Below are 22,307 nucleotides of genomic sequence, written 5' to 3' on the forward strand. Positions count from 1 at the left end.
CCTTTTCACCCAGCCCAGCCTTATGTTAGGTTTTGCTGCCCATATGTGTCAGGGTCTCCATACAAAGAGCTCCATGAGGGAGAACGTGTCAGGGCTCGGGCAGGGTCTCAGCCAGGAGGTGACACAGCCATTTGCACCTGGGGAGAGTGAGTTTCACAGATTATTTCCTCTGTGGACAGTAGTCTCATCCTTTTACAGATAGCAGAACGGGTGATTTGCACTGCTACTCCCAATCTACTCTGCCTTTGGTTTCCCTGTTTTTCACAGGGCTCATCTCTCCATTTCTTCAGTGGATACCTTTCCTGCACTTTCCTTTCCTTACCAACGCTCTTTCATAGCCTGAAAAACTCAGCTTTAGAGATGAAAGAAGAGTAGCTCCCCAGTATCAGCTGGAAGCACAAGCTTGTCTCTGCTCCCTGGGGTGTGGGGAGCACTGGTTCCCAGTATAAACCCAGTACAAGACGGGCAGGGAAAGCCGAGCTGGGGGCAGCAGCAACGCCTGGCGTCAGGCTGAGGTGCATAGCTGGCCAAGGACAAATCCATCTTGTGATTGCATTCAAGGCTTCAAAATCTGCTTTTGTTTCCACAAGGAATTAAAACAAACCCTTTCAAACATTTTTGTGACACAGAATTGTGTTGAAACATCTGTTTTCTAGCTGAAGATATTTTTTATTACTCTCTTGGTTTGGATATGACCAAGGACTCAGTCCTGGATCCTTCCAATGAAATATTTTGTTTTGAAAGATCATGACTGTTTTAACTGACCTTTTCCTCAGGTTACTGCTTAGATATGATACATTCAAAATATCCAGTAAGTAATTGAAAGTTCTATGTATATACCTACAAATAAACTACCTTTCACTCCCTAAATAATGAAAAATGAAAAGAAAGATGCCATTTATTAAATGGTTAATTGAAAAATAATTTGGCTGATGCATGATTAAAGCATACTTCACAAGCTCCTATTTCTTTATTCAAGGAAGAAAAGAAAACCTGAAACATGCTTCAAGCACCATTTCACAAGGGTTAATTTAATTCTTGGCAATGAAACTGAAAATTATTTCAGATTCAAAGAAAAGCTGGTCTACCAGAGAAAGAACCAACTTGCAGGAAATGCAGTTTTTGGGGTGAGACCTGAGCTTGTTGTGTTCTGAGCTGCTGAAAACATTCCACATAGGGAAGAAATACCAGGTACTGGGGTTCCAGCCAGCACCAAAAATAGGAAAAATGGAAGTTCAGTGGGGGTACAAAAGTATGTTTCATGCTAATTATTTTTTTCACTTTTGTTTCTCCTACAGAAGTAATTTAGCTTTGTAAAAACCTTTTTTTCAAGGGGTCTGTTTAGGCACTCACTGTTAAAATCAGCAATATGAACCTACTTATTTTTATCGTTATTTTAGTTCAAGCAAAATAAAAAAATTATTATATTTCAGATTTGTAAGTTCTCCAAATGGGCTGCTACATTATGATGAAAGTTATTTTGAAATATTAAAAGAAAAATTATTGCTAAGGATTAAGAATCTGCAAAGAAGTAAACCGAAGACTTCCTGCTTTTTCTTATTGAGGAGCCCAAACTTTAAATTTCCATAGCTGTTTTTCTTATCCCCTCAGCTGTGGAAGTCTTTGGAGTCCAGTAGGGATTCTAAGGATAAATACAGTGAACATTTTGTCTTTGCTATTTCCTCAGAAGCAGAGAACATAACTTCAGAGAAAGCGTTACTCACTTCTGTGATCTGTCAAGTCACTTGAACATAAGGAATAATATTAAACATTTCCCAGAGGAAAACAGATTTCAAGTCCATTAATTTGGACAAACTGTCATTGTGTCTTCTTGATGTCAAATCTGCTGTAGGAACTTGATTTCAAGAATGGTCTTTTGTGGATCCTGCTCAAGGAGTTGAAATTTGAGCTGGACAGAAAGAAAATATCTAAAAGCTTTCCCAAAATGTAAACATTATTTTTCTAGCCTGTTTCCAAACACCTCTCCATACAGCTTTTGTTGATGCTTCACAGCCAAGCTGAGTTCACACAGTGCTGGGCAGTTCCTCCTTGCCCTCAAGTAGAGGCATGGGGCCAATGGAAAAGGGAGAGGAAACCAGCAATAAAATCAAACACCACACTTGCTTCTTCCCCTCCCCTCCATGGCCAACTGACACCACACAAGCACCTCTTAATGTTACCTCCACACATACACCATTCCTAGTGGTTCAGCTGGGAAGTGTCACAGCAGAAAACTGCACAAACCAGCATCCCTAAGGTATGATCTGTGTCTTTGGAATACTGGAGAACTTGGGAACCTGAAGTCTTTGCAGGAAGTGGTTTCACTGCGAGTTGTGCTGGGCTCACGACACCCTTGTCAGACTTGCAATGAGATAACCCAAGTGGAGAAGAGAGTTTGGGCTTTGCCTTAGAATCAGAGAAGCCCTGGGAAGAGTCCCTTCCCCACTGGGGCACAGCAGTCACCCACCCAGATGCATTGCTTTCTTCCTACAATGTCCCTGTTGGGACTGCATGACCGCCACAAGCTTAAATCTCTTGTCTACCCCGCACAATATTGCTGGCAATGTGTTCCTTAGGGCAGGGTGTGATAGGCAGGTAGATCATAGGTTGATTTTGGCATCCTAGCCTAAGCTGAGTAAAATGGGAATGGTTTAAAACACAACAACATAAAAAGCATTTTAATAAAACAGGCGGCATCTCTACAGGTCAAATTTCTACCTAGATCTCACTTTCAGAAAAAGATTATTCAGAACAAAAGGCTGTTGTTTCTCTCTTGTGTGCACTCCCACTACTGAAAAAGCCCAAGTCAACATTTCCAGACCTAAGTGCCTAAGCTCATAAATTAGATGTCAGGCCCCTATACCAGATTTCAGGAATTTGCAAGTAACCATGAGCAGGAGGCACTGACCCCACTGAGAGGCAGGCTGCTGCTTCGGATGCCCGAGGTGACCCTGCACGAGGCTGGGCCCTGGCACAGATCTGTACCCACTGCCAGTGCACCCCTGCCCCAAGCCCCCCTCTCAGGACAGGACGGTGCCATTTATTTTGGCTGTAAAGGAAGCTGAAAAGAGAGAGCCTAAGAGATGTCAGAAATTAATAACTTCTCAGATCAAGGCTCCAGCCAGTTCAAAAAGCTTTTCTGCTGACAGTAGGTTGTTTTCAATGCTAAGAATGAAGTATTTATCTCTGTCGTTTGAAGCTGTGCCATTCATACCAATAAAGACACAAGAATCCTGAAAAGGATACTTACTAAAACAAAATGCCTGTTCAAAATTAATATATTTTTCTCTTTGAAACCACATTGTACACAGAGATCCTTCGGAGCATTTTAAAGACAAAAGCAAGAAAAATAACGAAAAAAATTTAAAACCATTCTGTTCCTATGCACCAAGCAGTAATAAAAAATAGAGAAGTTATGTCAAAGTGAACCACTAAATGGGTAGGCTTTTTGTAAATCAAGCCAATACAAATTTCATAAAACTTTCCTTGTTAGAGGTACAAACCATCCACTAAAAGAATAACATTGTCAGGCCATAATATTATCATTTGCACTGCTCCAGCTGAGTGTGAAGTTGCCTTTTGCATTGAAACAACAATATCAGCTATCACAAGGCCGTGTCCAGACCCGTGACAGCACACTCCATGAAGGCAGCCTGACACGGGGAGGTGAAATCTTAATTACTGAGGTACTGCTGAGGTAGTATTTTCTTCCAAGCATTAGGTTACTGGTGCACTGAAATTATTAAAAGGACATCTACAAAAGTGAATATCCATTTACTATGGTTTCCTAACAAAAACAGTAATTAATCCTTGCACACTGTGCTTATATTTGGAAATTTAACTTGGTCATTCAGGTTTTTACATGGCATTTAGGAATGGGTTAGCCATTGCAATAATTACTTTGGGGTGTTCTCACTTTTTGCTTAGTATCTGCTAAATAGCAGCATATTAAAAATAGTTCCAATTATGCATGTTAAGATCAAGATCAACATACAAACCAAGACTCATTATTAAATTCCCACAATGCTTTTATCATCAAATTTCAGAGTCAACAGACTTGTGAGCATCTGGCAGCTGCACAAATGACAAATCATGACACAAAGCCTTAGCTGATAGCACATGAAGCTGACACCCAAGGGCATGGTGAAGGTCACAGTGGCAATTTATCAAGAGTGTAACTCTAGTTGTTTCCTGTCATATTTATATATTTGGAATGTTAAGATAAAGGAAGTGGATGCTGAGGTTGTTCTTGAGCAGAAATGGTAAAGCATTTACAGGGACCACTCTCTACCTGCTTTGTAATTTCCAGAGAGGTCACAGAGGTTATCACAGGTCTCTGCCTTGTGCCAAAAACTACCAACTTGTTATTGCATGTAATCTGTAAGTCATTGTTATGAAGTGACCCATGTTCAGATTGCTCACAGATATGCAGTGGCAGGTTCTTAGCAGAGTGAATGATGTCTGTGTCGGCTGGACTGAGCCAATCTTCCTTCAGAACTGCAGTGACATAGGGCCACATTTTGAGAAGAGCCTCATGCCCAAGAACTTTCATTGAAGCACCTAAACAAAAGCATTTTATGTGGTTCATGACAACACAGTTACTCACTTTTTGAATTAGCTTGAGAGGGATCCACCTTGAATCCCAGTCCCACTGCTTCATTAACCAATCTTGGAAATAAGGATGCATCTAGAGATTTCCCGCAACTCATCCTGTCTGCTGCTGTCATTCCTCATTTATGCAAGGACAGAAGCTCCCTACTTCTGTGCCTTAAGGCATTTAGTCATATATCAAAGCCTTTTTTCCTTTTTCAGCCAAGAGAACTCTTGAAAGATACCACCATGGGAATCAAAGTAGGGCAGCAGATAACTTGAGGTTATATCCTAACATTCCAAGGCCACTGTTTGTAAGGTTGAAATTAAAAGATACAGTAAAACTTTTCATAAATAGCTGCAGATGATTCATTACCTCACTAGAGCCTAAAGCACTTGTACACATTTGAATGCTAAATAATTTCTTTTTCAAACCTTTTCTAATTATTTGAAGAGCTTTTATAAACTCCATAATGTAGATATTATGAACTAATATACTCTTAAAAGGAAAAGAGGAAAAAAAAGTCCAAGAAAATACAAAATTCATTTTCAAATGAGTTTGAAAAGGTGTTAAAACTGTAGAAAGGAATACAGTGCAAAAGTAATTTACTGTTGGTCTAAAGATTAATACTTCAAATATGTACATGTGGAGCATTCCACAATGTAAACTATCCACATGCACAGAGTGGTGTTTGTCCTATAGTAACACATGGAAAGGTTAATTCCTACTGTGTTTGTATGGAACAGATTGAACACAAGCTGTTTGAGGAGAACAACAAGTTTGAAGGGTTTTTCATTTTCAGCTGCTTCTAAAACATGTCAGCTGCGGGGGTTGTTGTGTTTTATTATGACTTTCTGATTTATGCCTTCAGATGGAACCCATTACTTCTGCAAAAATGCAATGATGCGCCAGTCCCTTTGAGCAAGTGAATTCTGCAGCATGAGCAGGAGAGGAAGCCATGAAAAAACCCCCACATCTGAATTCAGCTGGTTTCTTATGCAAGGCCACAGGCCATAGCTATTCTCTATTAAATAAGAGAAGAGGAAAACTCAGGTCTATAATGGAAATTATTTTAGAGAAACTATTTTTTCCAGCTATTCCAAGGAAATAAAAGTGCTGAGAATAATTAATGTCCTCATGTCCACAGAGATTCACCTGTGTTTGAAGCTAAGTACAGTCTCAAAGGCAACTGGACAGCAGGCCACTAATCCTCCCCTTCCCATACCTTTTGATCCCAGCAGTGTGGAGAGCTACCATCAGAAATGCCCAGAACCTGCATTTCTCCACAGGGTGATGAGGTTTTCGTATGCTCTGTGGAAACCTCAGTAATGGAACTCCCTCCTACCCTCATCTCTTCATCCATCCCCACAGAGTGGCACAAAGCCTCTACTGTGGCTATATTGCTGTTTTAGTCTGTCACAAAAGCCCAAGAGCTTTCAGATGTTCCTTTGCACATTTTCTTTGTAGACTAAATTACATAACAATTTATGATGTAAAATGATGCAGGAAACCTCATTAGCTGAGGTGTGTCAGGAACCAGTATAAATATCAAAGCACAGAAGCCATTGCCATGTTTGTGATATCGTAGCGATATCTTTAATAAGGTCTCCTCAAAAAGCTTGAAAATCAAACCCACACCCCACAACATGAAGGGCTCATAGAAAAGACATAACAGAGGACTTGGACATCAATTAATATGCATGCTAATTTACAATAAAATTGCTTACTGGAAGCAAGGAGAGGACACACCAGTACAGGTATGTTACAAGTGCTGTGGAGAAATCTGGTGTTCACCATCATCTGAAGTGATGGGACTAAGGCTTTCTAGAGGGGCACATGTGGTTTAAGAACAAAGAACAAAGCCAAAGACAGTTTATCCTTCAAAAAGATCTTTCTTATCCAGAGAGAAGCCTGGTACAAGGTCATTTTTGAAGCAACCTTCCCAGACCCTCCAAGAGCAGCACAGGGCCTCTCCACCACCACCCTGCTGTGATTTCTCTCCAAGTGGCAGCTCCAGCCCACGGTTACAGCCACACACCAAAGTGCCCAGTCCCTCAGGATGACCTTGCTTCTCCCAGCCTGAGGCCAAGGCAGGGCAGAGGACAGAGCCCTGTAAAGCGAGACCTGCCCTGTCCTGCTCACCATTGTTGGTGGATGAAGCTGTAACTCAATCGGCTTTCAAACAGGGGCCATCTGCAATTCAAGCCTGGCAGCACCACAAATGCATCAGCAAAGGTGGCTATTTGCAATTCAAACTCTTTTCCAAACTTTTTATTTTTCCTGGAGATTGAATTATTTGCTGGGGTTTTTTTTAATTACTATTTTATTTTATTTTATTTTATTTGAAAGTTATCTCTGATCAAAACCTGTGTCACAAGGCAGGACATGGAAGTAAGAAAAGTTTTGTTGGAGCTATAGCGGAAAATGGTTTTTTTTTATTCTTTCTTCTACTCATTTACTTCTGATAGGCTTTTAGTGTTGAAAATTAACTTAATTTGAACAAATCCATTGCCCTCCTGCTTCAGAGAATTAACTCCATGTAAGGTCATAGAGATTGTAGAAATATTTATCTTTTGGAAGCAGTAAATTCAGATCTAGTGGGGCTGCAGAGATTTGTTAACTTCCGGTTTGATCTTTGAAAACTAAATTTCTTTTTAGTAGCTGAGATGGTTTCACAGAACAAGTCTCTAAGCCAGTATGAAATTTTATACCGAGGACCAAAAAATTCTCTCAGTTCCAAGGATAGAGATGAGAGCAAGTTAATATTAATTTCCCCTGCCATTATCACAGTCCACCTAGAGCAAACATGAACAAAATGGAATCTAACGTGGCTCATTAATTCAGGATTTCTACCATGACCTCTCCCACACACCAGGGAGCAGCAGAGGCACAGGGAAAGGAGGCAGGAACATCCCACTGCCAGGTGGCAGCTTCCTCAGGGCCAGTTCTCTGCAGCAAAGAACTGACTTCGTAGTGTCTCAGCTCATCAGCTTGCTCAAAAAATAACAGAGGGAGCAAAAAAATTCCTCCCTGGTATTTTCAGACAGTATGTCCTTTGAATAATACCTCCTTTAATTCCACTGGAGAAATCCCAGTCAAATATACCCAAGTATGGCACTTGACTGGGAACATAATCCACTGGCCAAGTCTCTCCTCATGGTTTTACAGGTCTGCTGGACAGATTTAGATCACAGCAGCATCTGATGGCCTCAGGTGAATAATACCCTCATCTAGTACCTGATTTGATGGGCAAAAGTGATTTTGTTTAACAACTCCTGGCAGAGGATCTGGTTAAGAGCTTAGTCATCTGATGGAAATCTAAGTAGAAACTCATTAAACAAAACCCAATGTATAATAATCATTGCCATTAATCAGTGACTTCAATGAGAAAATAATCTAAGAAACAGTTAAAATAGCTGTGGGTAAACTACAGGATTTTGTGACAAAAGAGAAAGGGATAATCATGCTTGTTTATTCCCAAGAGAACCTTCTCTGTTGGTAAAGATACCCATATCAATACATGTTATAGAGGGGTGGAAATGCAGAGCTTCTGAGCTCATTACACCAATCAAATTCTGAAATAGCCTCAGCCCCGTGTTTTATATGGACAGTGAATGCTCCAAGCCATCCAAAGTTTGCAGACAATCGAAGACTGACGAATGGAGGAAACAATGGTGCACTTACACACGTAGCTGGTGGAATGAGTAGAACTGAAAACTAATACCGATAAACTCTTTTTTTAGGCACATGCTTCTTTGTCTGGGTCCCGAAGAAACATCAGGGAGGGACTTCTGGTTAGAAAACTAGGCCAGAACTAAAGCAGCTTTTCAGTCTGCAGTAGATGCAGGAACAGATTTGATCGAATTGCTCCTTTTGAAATATTACATAGGATATCTCTTACTTTTGTCAGCTGCTTGTATTATAATGAGTTTGCCCAAGGATTATCTTTTGGCATGTTTAATGTCTCACAAAGTGAAGCTTCCCCCTTCCCCCCAGATATGATTGCATCTCCCAGAGTTTATATCAAGGCTAGCACTGTCATCTAGATTAAACTGGAAATAAGAAAAGAGCCTTGAAGAGAAGCAAGTCTATAATTCCAAATTCTAAACAGTCTCCAATTAAGGGAAACATTCCCCATTGGGTAGATTATTGCATGTGATCCTACAGTTGCATTTCCTGCACTTTCCAGAGTATTTGTTACTGGTCACCACCATCTATAGTAATGTGGCTGGGGTGCAATTCAGCATGACAATGCACTTATTTCACTGTAAAAACATACCAATCCTCTACATTTTCATTGTGCAAGTGAGTTAAGAACAACTAATTTTTTTTCTTTTTCCCAGAAAGGTTCACTGCAGTTCATTTACCTTAAGCAACACGTTAATTTTACCATGACAGGGAAGGACTGTAGTCCCTTGGCACCAGGGAGTGCACGGTGCCAGCCTTGTTCCCACTCTGAAGCCTTGCTGACTGATTAGGTGACTTCAGCAAGTCTCTGAGGTTTTACTAAATTTCAAATATATTCATATTTCCTTGACCAAGGGATTTGTTCTTTCTCTGGAGGTTTCCAATTTTAGATGGCTCTGTACCACTTCTCAAATATTCTCCAAGAAAAACAGGGCTGTCACTCAGAGAGGGAAGTTTCTAGGTGCATGGAGCACTGCTGAGCTGAGGAACACTTGTGATTCCATGGAACAAATGGCATGCCATTACATGATGGGCATTTACATTGGCATAAAATTGAGCTAACTTCATCCTGCTAAAGGAAAGAGTTGCAGTTACCTCAAAGAAAACTTTGAATGCTTTGCTTCCATATAGTATCTGTCTTTTCAATAAATCAAGCAGATCTTTCTAGGATTCCCTCTGTACACCTGTTCTGGACTGGAAGCAACCTCAGTCTTAAATCAATTAATTGAAAATTGTTAAGTGTGAGAGCACCTCAAAGATTTCAGCATTTTCTGTTGCTACCTTAGAGAAGTCTCTTCTGATTAAATAACTTAATTGTAGGGGCAGATTCTTCATCCAAGGTCTCTCAATCAATTAACAAACAGGTCTAAGAATTCCACTTTTCACAGGTAATCTAAGGAGGTTATCCAATCGTATTTGTACACACACACATGCACTGGCACACAAAGTTGGAGCATTTGGGAGCATGAACTCAGAAAGGGAAAGAATGATAAGCAGGTTCACCTTTGGTTAGTTAGACCTGAAACCTTTGGTCCTTCCTCAGCATTAGTCCACAAAAACATGACTTAAAATTGCAACCAAAACATGGAATGAAATGGATTCACATTAAAGAGCAACTAGAACTTTGTCAGTTTATTTTCAACACACACCCTGTCTCTGCCTCCCTTCTTCAGGAATCAGAAGCAGAAGTACCAAAATAGAGTGAGAAGCACTTCTTCCACTATTCCTTTCCTGGCTGAAATCAGGAAACAGCGGAAGTCTCAAAGGAAAGACCTTTCGCAAGAGCAAACTTTTAGGTATGCTTCAAGTAAGTGGAGAGTTTTGGATAATTACCTGCCCCTTGGCCAGATTTCCCTAGCAACTCATTGAACTATACACTGTTTCTGATCACTGATGAATACAGCTTATTTTTGCTTTCATCTAGGTGAGCATTTCTTCCTTTTCTCTAAATTTCTCAGAAAACGCAATAGTCAGAAAGGCTTGTGAAACCGAGGAGCCTGAGACTCCTGAAAATGGGACCTTGGTATTTGATAATTGATTTCTTTAAATGAAAAACCTAAGCACTCAAAGATCAGCTTTTAAAGGTTTTTGTCTCTTCTGCATGCAGATCAGTGCCAACCGTGGTTTTCAGAAAATGCCTAGGTAACTAAACTCCTTCAGAAATATTTTTCTTGCTGGTTAATTTGTTCTGAAGTCACAAGGAAATCTTCTGGAAAGTTATTTATATCAATAGCTATCACACCACTGAAGTCATCCAACCTAATCATCCCCAGAGAGCTGCAACAATGGGAATTATAAATAGCAGAAATATCCTGGATATCATCTCCACTATTTTAAAAACATTGTTTTCATAGAGAACAGTAACTAAGAAGAAATCTCAGGACATAAAGTAGCAGAATACGTGCACATTTGTCACTGCCAAGAGGTCTTTCCAAGGGCCAGGTACTTTTCCCTGAGCCAAAGCCATTTAATGCTGCAAAGGTGTCACAATAGTTTGTACATTCTCTGCCTGGCTCCTGGTTTCACTCTCGTCATATTATACAAGGGGAGAACTGAAACTGTGTTGATAGATGGCCTGGAAATGCAATAGGTTAGACAAGGTAACAAAAAGCACTGTCCTAGCTTCTGGATAAAAGGAAAATTGCATTCAAGAAGTTATTTATTTCGAGTCCATTGGCATATGAATTAATTTTTGCCATCTTCTGCATTGCAATTTAAGGGTGTCCAGGACAGACTGACCTCCACAAGGTTCCCCAAAGAGTTCAAATCCAAAGTGCCTCAGATAATAGAATATGCATTATTTTAATACTGTCAGCATTTCTTTAATTTGGTAGAGTTACACACTTGCCCTCTCTGATGAGTACTGCCTGAGGAAAGCTGGGATCTTAGACCCTTTTCACTGTTTAGGTGTTATAGTCTTCAGAAGATCCTCCAAATCCAGATAAAACCAACCCAAGATCTCCATACACGTAGTTCCTCATATTATTGAATAAAGTTTCTAATGAAGACAAAAACTGGACTGGTTAGTCAGATGGCATTGAGAAAGCCCTAACTCCATAGTGTGTGAAAAGTTATAAAGCCAAACTTCAAGCATCCAGGTGGAAATTTCTTCTTCTTTGACTTGGTAAGTTTTATTTATTTATTTTTTTTTACATTTGGTAGAAAATAGTTCAGCCATTTTTGGAACAAATTTAATGAAGGGTGGTTTTGCCAACATTCATATTTTTCATCTGTTTTCTGAAGAGCCATAGTGATTTATAAGAGGAGCTTGAATTCTGGCAGTGAGACAATCCTCAAGTTAGAATGGTATCTTTGTCCCCAGGAAAAGCCATTCCTAATCAGCTATGTTAGGAGTAACAGAAAAATCCCAGTTGCTACTTACAAAGCCGAAACACTTACATTTTGATTTTCTGAGTGTTTCAGGAGGAGTGTGCAAGCACTGGAGCCTGCTGAGCCTCTTGTCCTGGGCATGTACTACACGTCTGAAGGCACAGCTCAGGGCAGGTTTATCTCCAACAGAGTTCTTGTTTTCTTACAGCAAAACTATGACATCAACAAAAATGGCATAACAGAGGAGTTGACAGGGAAGGAAAAGCTAATTAGGAATTAGTTGGGTATTAGAGACTCCTAACACTATTAGACAGCATTAGAGCCTTTGAAACTCTGCCTGCACAACAATAATTTCCCTAGAATTTAAGGGCTTATTCTCCAGTTGTTCTAACTCAGCTCTATTAATATCAGTGGAGTTACATTAGTTTGCCCTGACTAATATCCTTTAGTTATGCAGACAAGCAAATAAAATCACTTTAGCTGTTCTTTTAAAGTAATTTCCAAACATCATCTAAAAGGCTCCCTCAGTACAAAAAACAAACCCCAAACACAGGACCCCGATGCAGCCCTGAACTGGCTGCACATTCCAAATTGAGGGTCAACAGGAGATTCACAAGGATACCCTCGGTCACTGCTTCCTCACAGCAACTTCGGAGGGAGGGGAAGAAAGGGTTTGAAAAACATTCCAGATTTCAGCAGAGTTTTTGTAGCTGTGCAGACACAGAAGTCGCTGAAATGTCCGGAGGGACAGCCTCAGCAAGCCTGTGACCTTCTATGACAAACTGGACCATGGCCTTTCAGAAGGCATTTAGCTGGGATTGTTAAACATGTGCCAAAAAGAGAACTGCTTCTTGGATTTTTTCAATCATGTAGCACTATATTTGGACTGGAAACAGCCTGTGGATGAGCAGGAATAACCATTAGAAGGCAAGTGAAACGTTTCAAGCAGATACTACAGTCAAGGAAGAAACAACTCAAACGTATCTGGGCAAGTTTCCATACTGACTGAAGCAACACTTTTTCCCATGACATCAGACTCAAAACAAACAATATATTATAGTCCATATGTTGATTAAGGAAAGCCCAAGCCGTGCAGAGCCATGCACCAGCCTTCAGAACAGCGGCTGAACAAAAGCTGGATCGCTTGCAAGCCATGGGAATTAATCAAACAAACAAAAAGCCCCAGGTTTTCAGGATAAGGCGCCTGGGTAAGACTTCTCAGCACGATGAGGTTGTGAATACCGAGGTAAGACTGAAAGCAAACTGCCTGGATCAAAGTTATGTAGTCTGACTAGATGACAAGGGCAACAAGTAAACAGTGCTTTGAATATGCAGCAGCCAAAAGGCTCAGAAAACTGTAAAGTTGGTTGCAGATAACGTGCTTAGAGAACCTGGAGTCCTCTACCTACCTGAGGTCATATGGCATTTGCATGAGAAATTTGGACTTTGGAATGGTTTGCAGTCAGAGTTCAGAAGAGCTTTTGGCAGGTTAAGCATGTTCCCAGTAAGATGATGCTGAGGATAAACATGCAAGAGAAATATATAAATGCTGTTTTCACAAGAATAGTGCTGCTTTCTTAGAACTGCCTGTATTTTAGGGAGGAAGGCTAGAACGCAGTCCTGATGGGATGCCAATACAATCCATCAAGAACAGTCAGTAAATCATATGGCTTAGCAACTGAAAATGACACGGTACATTTTCAAATTTGAAACAAAAACAGAACCATGTTCCACAGCAAAGAGGTACTTGCTAAGCATGTATTGATGCTGTTTACAAAAGAATTGGGAGTTTTACTCTAAAATGGCCTAATAATATCATAATTAGTGAGTACAGCTGAATTCACTGAGATATTTTATCAAACCTTGAATTATCTGATCCATTGATCCTCTGTAATAAGGAACAGGAGGGCACCTTTGATCTTTCTCATGGAATTTAATAAGTCAAAATTAGAAAAGAGCCCTTTCAAATGAGGACAAATTTGACTAGGAGGATAACTAGGCAAGTTGTTAAATTTTAATTGTGCTTTAACAAAATTATCTAAGCTCATAGGTTTAATAGTCACAACAAATCAGGAAATAAAATGCTGTATTACTGTCACTGGTAGATTAAAGTGGCAGAACCTAGGTTTATAGAAGTATTAAGGGAAAAGAGCATTTCTTTCCTTTGCACAGTACTGAACATATTCACAAACCTGACAAAAAATACCTTGTTCCTTATTCAGACATGGGAAAATGCAATTCACTTAATGATTTTTTTTTCTATTTAAAATGATGGGTACAGTTAAAAGAGTTGTTTTCTAGGTCTGTAAATCCATTTTTATTCCCTTATGCTGTTTCCCGGTACTTCAGTCCAGGAATGACTTCTTTTAGTGTCAAACCACACAGTGAAAGTCTCAGCTAAAAAACCCATCTATGTAAACAAATTTGGCAACCACAATTCTTCACCACTCAATTTGGATCTCTGCAGCCATTTCCTTCAAGATAGATCCTTGTCCACAGAGATATTTAGACAACAGTAGACTAAATTAATTCCAGGTACTGTCAAAAAAAGAGGCACTGAAATGTGTTGCTTCCAAATAACAGCCACCCTCTGGAGACAGCCACTACAGCAAGCTGTTACCTGTCGGGAAGATCCAAGACCCTCAGTGTTAGTGATTAGCTCCTGCAGCTCTGGGGGCTTCACTGTACGTCTGCCACAGTTATTTGGAACACACAGCCTTCTAAAAATTGAATTTTTCTGCCAACTGAGGTGTGTTAACATCTGCCTGTTGCTGTTGCGTTGATCATCAGTGCCTAAATCCTAAGGGAACACTTAACAGCTTTTTTCACAGATTTCCCAGTTCTGATTTGTGGGAAGCAATGGTGACATATTGGCCAAATTTGTTGCATAAAGATCACAAGGGTTTTGAAGAGGAAGAATTGCACATCTTTAAAAGATTAACTGGATTTTAGTTATTTAATTTGGTCTTTAGGTCCAGTCTGAAACTACTGGTATAAAAATTAGGTTCCTGCCATTGTTTAATACTCACTGGCAAGTTACTCAGTGTGTAACGCAAATCAATGTTTCTTTACAAGTCTAAACAAAGAAAAAAGTAATAACACCTGGTGTTTAGCAGCTTACCTTAACATATAGTTAACAGCACCTTGGTCTTCACTCATGACATCCATCCCATAGGTTCATGAAATTCTAGAAGGAAAAAAAGTGAAGTAGGTCAGGTAGCCTTAACTAATCCTTAGGAAGTCATTAATGTGAGGCTGTGGAGAACAAATATGGGTAGTCTGACAATTATCAGCCACAAAAGTTATCTTTTAGCCCTTGCTTCTGACTTTAAATTATGGCTGTACATTTTCTGCAGTGTGTAGAAGGAAGAAGGGAGCTCAGCAAGACTCGACTGGGAAGAAATACTCTGAACCTGGTGACAGGCACTTGTCAAGACTTGTGCAAGACTGAGAGGTCAGTTGTGTTTTCAACAGTGCTACACTTCTGGTCTTCGATGCTTAATTCCTGATGTACGGGCAAGGGACGCAAAGGTAGAGACAGACATAGTGCAGTTTAACCTTGCACTTACTGTACTGCAGTGAGTACCCATTCCACAGGAAAAAACTACCTTTCTAATCTATTATATGATTGAATAGCTAGGATCTTCATTAGGGTCTGTATAAAGCACTGATCACTATCACAAACACTTCCTAGGAGCTTTCTCTATGTTCTCATTCCAAATTCAGGCAGGTAACCTCTGCTCATTTAACAGTAAATGGTTTAAATCACAGCAAGAATCTTTTTCATTATTAATCAGCACAAATTATCCCAGCATCTCTTTCACTGGATGCATGTAAAACATCTCTGTGACTTTGTTTTGCTTTTGGTAGTTATGCCACCAGCAACTGAAACCTTTCAGCTACACAGATCATAATTTCCACAATTTACCTAGAGATTCTGTGAAACTTACTTCAGTGTAACATGCCAGTATGATTTAATAGGAAAAACAGAGATTTTCACAGTCAGTCTCCTTGTATATTTTATGCACATGATTGCTTTTAAGATAATATTTATTTTAGTGTATGAAAAGCAACTGAGTGGCATAATAGATTATCAGGAAGCACTGCGCAAAGAAACGTTCTGCTGGGCTGAAGCAGCTGTTGAAGATGTCTTCTCAAAAATCCTGAAAACCTTGTTAGCTGCTCCATCTCAGGTTTTGTGCACCTCAGCAGTTCTTCGTCCTGGCTGGAAGCATAAGCTGTGAAACGACTGTTCACAGCATTCTGAGTTTGGCCATAGCCACGGAGTCCTGGAATTGTAACAGTGTATTCTTTGGGGTCTATTCAATGCTAAACTAAGTTTCCAAATGTTTCTTGGCTCAACAAACAGTAACTGGACCTTGAACTTCCCATTTGCATTCAGTGGCAGGGGGCTAAACCTGCCATCTGTTTTGACAAATGTTTTCCATTGCCTCTGCATAGCTGACAGAACACGAGGCATATTAGGCAAAGTTAAAGTTCTCTTTCTGAACCACCATGAATTCTCTGAGTCTTCAGAAATCCCATCAGAACACAGCTAAGCAGCTAATTGTAATTCTGTTTGCAAAAGATTTTAGTTTGTCATGAGCTGCAGGTCTTAATATCTTCCTAGATCCTTATCACTTGTTCTCTGAGCATCTGCTTACTCTCCATTCCTTTGGGGCAAAAATCTTCACTGACTGGAAAATCATAGCTGCAGGCATTCTGGAAAAAAAAAATAAAACAAAAAGACAGCATCACTTCTACTTGTGTCTTCTGCACTTTTCTCCAGCCTGAACAGTCCCAGCTCTTAGCAGAACCATGAAAGTCAAGGGAGCTTGATAAGAGTTGCCAGTTATAATATGAATAAAACAAAGAAAGTTTCCAGAAAAAGTAGTAATGAAAAGCTACAGTTCTTCTTGACTTTCAGAGTGAGCTTTCCTAGGTTCTGTGGAAAATATGTAATAATCAGACACAACTGGTCTCGCATAAATTGTCCCACAAGATGCGCATTTAAAATATTCAGGTTTGAACTGGAGCTGAATAATGAATTGAAGGTACCACTACAAGAGAATAAAGGAGAGATGAAGAATAAGGTTGCCCTGCTAAGTGACCTCTTTAAGTTTGAGCAGGTGAATCATGTCAGCACGGAAAAATGCTCCAGTATCATTCATGTCACGTAACAAGATATCCTACCTGTTATTGCTGCCGTGTGCCACGGAGCCACTGTGCACATGAACAAATCAGACAAAAGATATGCAATTAGGTTCCAAATATCTGGGTTCGGATCTGTTTCAGATGGAAAATTTATCTACACAGATGTAGCTGTCACTTTTTACACACTGAACTGTCACTAACAGACTGTAACTAAACACAAACCTTGAGAGCAATATTCCACATCCTTTTCACATTAGGTTTTTTCACATTTAGAAGCATTTTCACATTTCGGAGCATTTAGGTTCCTGGTCATACTATAGGTTCAGCTGTTGTATATATGCCAGAAGTCTGTCTGAAGGATCCTGAGAGATTCCCAGCCTTCCCCTGGCAGCCACTCACCCTACCAGGGCACAACAGAGAGGTTTTGCTCTTTCCAGATGCATCAGTTGTGTCTGTGCCATCCTGTGCTCCATGAAGCATTAATGGTTTCCAGATATTGGCTCACAGGGTGCTGACACAACTCTTGCACCATTAGAGTATCACACAACAATATTACGAGAAGGATCAGAACACGGGAGAATTTTACAGCCTTTGGAATCTGTAGTGACGAGAAGAGCAAGATACGATGCTGTTGTAACACTTTCCTTGCTCAGCATTACTGCCTAGGATCTTGTCCAGACCAGACTTGTGCTGCAGCACCAGAAAGGGAGCAACCTTTGAATTTACTGCTCAAGTTCTAGCATTAGTTATCATTCCTGAAATGCTGTGTAATTACTTATGTAATATCATGAATAAGTATTAGTAGCCAGGTCTGGTTGAAAATGATACAGTCATTTTATATAAAATAGTGAAACTTCATTTTCTCTTTCAATGTATTTAAACACATCAATTTTCTTTTCTGAAACACAAAATGCTTCCATATTTGCCTTTCCTATTTGTCTTCACTTACAAAACCACATTGAGATAAGAGAAAAAGAATAGAGGAAAATTTAAAAATTGGTCAATCACTAATTTTTTAATCATTATCCGATTAAATGATAAAACTTTCTTTAGAAAAATGAAAGACTGGCAAACATAAAGGTAAAATCTAGAATTTGAAAATACAACTGTAGTATTTAAAAACTTGAGACAGACTTAAAGAGGATTAATTGAAGCTTCTCCTAGCATATCTGAAAGATTTTAGACCCTGAGAAACCTGCTATTTTTCAGAGATATCATCTCAAATATAAAGGAGAATATAAGGAGTTCTTCACTCTCCCCATTTAGAAACTTTTCCCTCATCTAGAAAGCAGAAACAACAACTCTGTTGATATAAATGACAATAAAAGCAGCCTCTGATTTGTGGCTGTATTTGTATTTTAAAAGGTGACCATGTAACAGCCAGTAAACACAAAACACGAGAAGAGGAGGGAAGCCCAGTGATAGTAACCATAAAACATTTAAAAGGCAAAACTAAGAAGAAATATGATTTGATCCATTTTAGTCCATCTGACATTTTTATATCCACATTTAACTAACAGGTCATTAATATCCACACAAATGTAAGCAAGGGAATTTTGAGCCGAGATGTCTTGTTCAGAGCAATAAAAGCTTTATTCACACTCTGCTTGTACCTCAAACATTTCATAACTTGGCAGCCCTGAACAAGTACTCCGAGAGCCGCCAGTCCAATTGCACAGAACAGAATCAGTCAGCATCTGTTCAAAAAATTCTTGCTCTGCTATGGAAAAAAAGCAATAATCATTAAAGTTTTTCCCTCAGAAAAATCTGGCTACACATGAGGGGAAAAATCAGATATCAAGCTGTGTGCAATAGGGGGTTTTAATTCTCCCTTTTTGCCTTCTAAGTAGAAGAGATTCCTTGCAAGTGAACTCCTTTTGCAGATTATAACTTCCTAAAGAGCCACAAGAGGATTTACTCATCCAAGTTCCCTTAATACAGTCCTGTCCTATTCTGAAACATTCTTAAATGCTAAGATCAGCAGATAGCAAGAACACATGTCAGAAGAAACGTGTTCTTTTTCATTCAGGAGAAGATACGAGGGAGTACTTTTTCATGTTAGCTATTTGCAATTTGTCAGAAAGTCTCAGCTTCCCCCTTCAAACAATGGTTTCTGCAGCTGAATTTCTTTGTGCAGACTGTGCTTTATAGAAAACAGAATATAACAGAAAAAAAAGGAGGAGTAAAATATTAGAACAGTATTTTTACCAGCATAGTATTTTTAATAAATTTTGCCATTTTCTTGACAGCTTAAAGAGAAAAATTTGTTTCTGAGATGACACTGTTTTTAAAAAGAAAACCAAACAGAATCCCACACAGAATTATGTCTTCCCAACCCCAAATCAATTTGCCTCATGACTTCAAGTTTGTAAGGAATATTTCTATAAGGTTTGCATTTAGGCACAACTAAAGTTGTGATTCTCACAATACTCATAAGTCTAAAAATGTCAGTGTTCCAAATATATGCAATGACTAAATCTTCAAGAGTGGTTTCACTGACTTTGAGGTCCGCAGCTCTGATTTTAAGAGTTTTTTATTCTAAAAACAACACTATGGATCTGGTGCAGTAGTGAGTCTCATCTTGAACTGGGTTTTTTATCATAATTTCCAGGTTAAGGGGAGGATCCTGTAGTATTGTAATGTCGTATAACTGAATGGTCTGTTAGGAGAGTCCCAGTGTTTTCAGTGGCAACTACAATTTTAATGCAGCATTTTTTAAAAGGTAAAGATTATTCCTGAGGGTCTTTAGCAAAACAAGCAAATGTGTATGTTAGTATGAAATATATTCTATGTCCACAGAATTAATACAGAGCTGGATCAGCAATATTTCAAAGAAAAGGATACACAAGGAAGAAACTGATAGGAGACATAGGCCAGGCTTTGAGAAGCCTGGCTGAATCAACAACATGACTAATGGTGTGTATCTCAGCTGAGAACACATCTTTGGGAAGTGCCACTGTAAAGATGACTGGTGAGAGCAGGAAAACTGATGACTTACTTTGTCAAAAACATCTCTGAATGTACATATAAGCATAAGGGAGCATTTTCAGGATATATGAAAATCAGTTTGTCTGGGCTGACATCAGTCACTGTCTGTGGATCAGGCTGTGGGTTCTGTGTGCCCTTGGTGAGCTCATCTTTCCACAAATCCAAAATATGTTGTGAGTGATAGTGGCCGTGGCCATTTAGTGCAGCAAATATTATTCAAGGTCAAACACTTCAAAACAATGTGGAGACAGCCACAGCTATCAGAAAATCTGGGTTTAATTACAGAATGCTCAAATAATTGACATCCACATTGGATTACTTCGGGTCCATGACTTACGTTAACATTTCTGTAAGTAACGTGCTATGTTTAACAAACTGAGCTCATCATCTGTGATTTCAGTTTTGCTTGGAAGCCCTCTTGAAAGTTTAATTGCTGCTGCCATGTTCATATGCATTTTCTCTGTGTTAAAAGCTAAATTAAACTGATTTCCTTCAGACAATTCCTGAGGCTAAACTTCTACAAGGCTCTGGGCTTCCCCTGCTTTAAAAATTAATGGCCTCTCCTACTTAAAATCTAAAGTGGCTTTTAGTCACCATGAATTTTTTTGGTGTGCCAATGTTATCAGTTAAATAATCTCTTCTCACTAGCATTTACCTTCAGTTATGTAATATGTATGACACATCACCTGTCTTCTATTTCACTAGCATAAATATAACAAGTTTTCCCATCTTTCCTTATGTGTCAGATGAGCTGGTAGATTCCATCAAGATATCTGTAATATTTTATTTTTAGGTTTTTTTTCTTCCATTTTCAGTTTCCTGCCAGGTATTCAGAATAAATTTTGTAGGTAAAGTCTGTGGCAGGACTTTTGTCTGTGGCACATGGCACAGCCTAAACAGATCACCAGTCCCAGTCAGGAAGAAACAAGAGAGCACTCAGACTTCAGGATCTAAGTGAAACTTTTGAATCCAGAATAATATTAGTAAGTCAAAGGTGAAAATAAAGTAATTTCCTTCCTTCACAGAATTTATTGATTCTTATCCTGAAAATTGTTGCCCCTCAGTTCTCTTGCTGTTCTTTGAGACATGTTCCTGCAGAAGAATATTTTGCACCAAGTGATGAGCTCATGTTGAGAGCAGCCTTCAACAAAATTTCCATGTCCAGATGGCATATGAATTATAACCTTCTATCACAGACTTAACAAGACATGGGCTGCTGTTAATTGTCACTTCCAGGTTTCAGTGTTGTTTATATGCCACTAATAAAACCTGCTGTTCTCCTTAATAACAAATTAGAAAATTTTAATTTTTACGGGATACACTTGGCACCCTACTTTCCTCTTCCCTCCTATTACATCCCTGCCATGACTTTCTCCTGTGCTTTTCGAATGTAATCAGCAACAGGTCAGATCTCAATATTTTATTGAGTTTTTCTTCATACCTCTTTCAGGCAAAGTTCTTTAAGGGAAGAACTATATGCCAAAACCCTTCTGCCATATCTGCTCATTACTGAGAAAAGAATTTTTTCCCTTCATGTTTATTATTGTGAAGCAAATTCAGAGTCCCTGGTGAATAATACCTAAACAGAACATGCATAACATGAAAATGCATTTAATATTTTATTATATTTTAGCTGCCTGTTAGATACCTCACCCCAGCCAGCAATTTATAATCATGTGCAAGAGGCAGCTTCCTGAATTTGCATAGTTTAGAAATAGCAAAGCAGAAACAACATGGTGAGGGTAATTACTTTTAAACAATATTAGAGCAGAGCTTAGTAGATCAATGCAGCATCTGCAAAGTTCTGCTCATTAAGAACTGCAAAGCCTTCAGATGAGGCCCTGAAGAGCACGAGCTGCACAAATTCAGCCTGTTAATTGCAGAGCTTTTATTAAATTAGTTGTCAGATAATTGTAAAGCAGACGTCGGAGTTGGGGCTTTCAGAGCTGCTTGAGAAAGTCCAAGGTACACAAAACAAACACTACTTGAATGACCAGAAACAAGGCCTTGGTGTCAGCACAGTCTCAGCCCAGAGCTCCCGTGCTTCCGAATAGAGTTAATGGGAGCACTCAGCACCTTGGCCGGGCAGGGATGTGCTGCTCCCCAGCCCCGGGCAGCTCCCTCTGGGCTGGCCAGACCTGTGTGTACGCATTAGGAGGGCCGGGAATGCAGGAAGTGTGTGCAAAGAGAGGTGAGGGTGCTGAAAGCCGCGCCTGGAAGGTGAGGATGTGCAGATCTCCCATCATCACATTCCTCCCTCCACAGCAGCATTCGGCACAGCAGGCCAAGGTCATCCTTCATAACCACAAAACTGCCTGGCCATCTATGGATGGGATCTCCAAGGGAGTCACTTTAACCTCAAGGCCGTATGTACAGCTGTAAAACATCTACATGGCCCGGAGGGAAGGCTTCCTCCTTCAGCCTTCAAGGCATTTCCCAGCACAAAGTGCAGCTGTTTGGGGTTTGTGCTGGAAACAATTTGGAATTATGGCTTTGAAAGTCCTTCCCTTTTTATAGCTATTTGAAAAGTAAATGCAATTGGAATTCACCGCGGAGA

The 22,307-nt window shown here is 39.6% G+C and overlaps 1 protein-coding gene and 1 long non-coding RNA gene across 3 annotated transcripts in view; one reads left to right on the forward strand and one right to left on the reverse strand.

Moving 5' to 3' along the window:
- Positions 1–11,536: 11,536 nt before the first annotated feature.
- The window catches only part of LOC125325957, a 116,029-nt gene continuing 105,258 nt past the window's right edge, over positions 11,537–22,307 (reverse strand). The window contains exons 5-7 of the long non-coding RNA XR_007203628.1: positions 14,730–14,795; positions 13,018–13,123; positions 11,537–11,821 (exon numbers count right to left, since the gene is read on the reverse strand). This is a non-coding gene — a long non-coding RNA (uncharacterized LOC125325957). The remainder of the gene's footprint in view (positions 11,822–13,017; positions 13,124–14,729; positions 14,796–22,307) is intronic.
- The window catches only part of PDE5A (phosphodiesterase 5A), a 104,553-nt gene continuing 97,224 nt past the window's right edge, over positions 14,979–22,307 (forward strand). Inside the window, exon 1 of one of the 2 annotated variants that reach the window (XM_048303641.1) lies at positions 14,979–15,062. The gene's annotated coding sequence lies outside the window, so the exon portion shown is untranslated. The remainder of the gene's footprint in view (positions 15,063–22,307) is intronic. The other variant, XM_048303642.1, reaches the window with a different exon arrangement.

Source organism: Corvus hawaiiensis, chromosome 5, assembly GCF_020740725.1.
Source record: "Corvus hawaiiensis isolate bCorHaw1 chromosome 5, bCorHaw1.pri.cur, whole genome shotgun sequence".
Lineage (NCBI taxonomy): Eukaryota > Metazoa > Chordata > Aves > Passeriformes > Corvidae > Corvus > Corvus hawaiiensis.